This window comes from Octopus bimaculoides, chromosome 24, assembly GCF_001194135.2.
Source record: "Octopus bimaculoides isolate UCB-OBI-ISO-001 chromosome 24, ASM119413v2, whole genome shotgun sequence".
Taxonomy (NCBI): domain Eukaryota; kingdom Metazoa; phylum Mollusca; class Cephalopoda; order Octopoda; family Octopodidae; genus Octopus; species Octopus bimaculoides.
In genome coordinates this window covers 13,420,559-13,422,712 of record NC_069004.1, presented here as the reverse complement: position 1 = coordinate 13,422,712, position 2,154 = coordinate 13,420,559, and positions in this window count along the sequence as shown.

Genomic DNA, 2,154 nt, shown 5'->3' with positions numbered 1-2,154 from the left:
TATATATATATATATATATATATATATGTATGTGTGTGTGTGTGTGTGTGTGTGCGCATGTGTATTACTCTATTACTGTTAATTTGTCTATAATCATTTCTCTCATTCCGTTTATCTTTCTCTTTCTCTTTCATTTGCTATTTCTCTATTAAGACATTATGCATTGAACCCACACTTTCTGCTAATAACTCTTTATCTATGACACTCCCTTGTATATATATATATATATATGTATCACTCCAGCTTTCCACTGACACTAAGTGACTGCACTTAAAACTACACACACACACGGTGACCTGCTTTTAAGGGTTTATAGAGAGAATTAGGCAAGGCGGCCGTCTGGCCGTAACGCAAGCACGCCAAACGAGGTTAGCGGTATTTCGTCTGCCGTTAAGTTCTGAGTTCAAACTCCGCCGAGGTCGACTTTGCCTTTCATCCTTTCGGGGTCGATAAATTAAGTACCAGTTACGCACTGGGGTCGATATAATCGACTTAATCCGTTTGTCTGTCCTTGTTTGTCCCCTCTGTGTGTAGCCCCTTGTGGGCAGTAAAGAAATAGGTATTTCGTCTGCCGTTAAGTTCTGTGTTCAAACTCCGCCGAGGTCGACTTTGCCTTTCATCTTTTCAGGGTCGATAAATTAAGTACCAGTTACGCACTGGCGTCGATGTAATCGACTTTATCCCTTTGTCTATCCTTGTTTGTCCCCTTTATGTTAAGCCCCTTGTGGGCAATAAAGAAATAAGAAACGTTAGCACGCCGGGCGAAATGCTTAGCGGTATTTTCTGTCTTTATGTTTTGAGTTCAAATTCCGCAGAGGTCGACTTTGTGATTCATCCTTTGGAGATCAATTAAATAAGTACCAGTTACGCACTGGGGTCGATGTAATCGACTTTATCCCTTTGTCTGTCCTTGTTTGTCCCCTTATGGGCAATAGAGAAATAATAGAGAGACTGAGATGTGTGAAATTCTGTTAAATACTAAATGCCAGTTTTTTTTTTTATTATTACACTTTCAATTCCTTTTAAGTCGTGAATATATACATACGTATCAGGCGTGGTTGTAAGGAAAGCAGTTTGCTTCCCAACTACATTGCTCTGGGTTCAATCCCACTGCATAACACTTTGGGCAGGTGTCTTCTTCTTCCTGCGGTTCCATCCATACGCAACATTCGGCGATATTCTTCCATCGATCTTGGAACATTTTCGCGGACAGGCGTTTTTTATCTAACCGTATTTTCCTTCTTAAGTGGAAAGTGAAGAAATTCACCAAGGCAGGGCCAGAGATTTAAAAAATGCCTGTTATTAACCCTTTCATTCGCGTCTTCAAAATCACCTCTCTCGCATTTGCTACCACGATGAGAAAGCAATTCTTACCTTCTTTCGATAGGAAATCCGGTGGGTCAATATCTACTATTGACTCAGTTGATAGCTGTACTCTTCCTGTACTTGACAACAGTTGTTCGGCATAAACCCACACATCTGACATCTCCGAACACTGAACAAAGCGTGCGGGACGGTTTCCCTGTCCCGCCCACATCTTGGACAGGTCGGTGGGCCAGGGCCACCATGCCTTGCGAGCTTGTCCCGGACAGGTAAGGCTCCTCGGTAACATTGCCATGCCAAAGACTTCTGGAAGTTATCCAGTGTCTTCGGCCCGAATGTACGTTGGAACAAACTGCCCAGCTGATTATCGTCGAGACCTAGGGCTTCCCCCAAGGTATCGTCACATTTCGCCTCTACCAACCCTCTATAGAAGAATGTGGTAGAACCACTACCGCAGGCGTCGCCCGAGAGATGGTATATCCGGAGGGCCTTACGACACTCCGTGAACCATGTACCCAACTTCGATCTACGATAGAACCAGGTATCCAGTCCACCGAAACAAGTGAACTTGGGAAACATCTGTTTCGCCAGCGGAGACCACACCCGATCACCATCCAGATGGAGCCACAGATGCCTCAACCTCAGCGCGTGCCTGCGTATCATCATCCAAGGCATCCCTAGCCCACCCTTTAACGGTTGTTGGCAGCAAATAGAGCGTCTCACAAGCGGATTCGAACCCTTCCACAAGAAGCAGAAGAGCTGTCTTTCCAGCTTGCTCAATCACGAATCAGGGCAGGGAACGACGGTTAGGCGGTAGGTGATGACCGATGC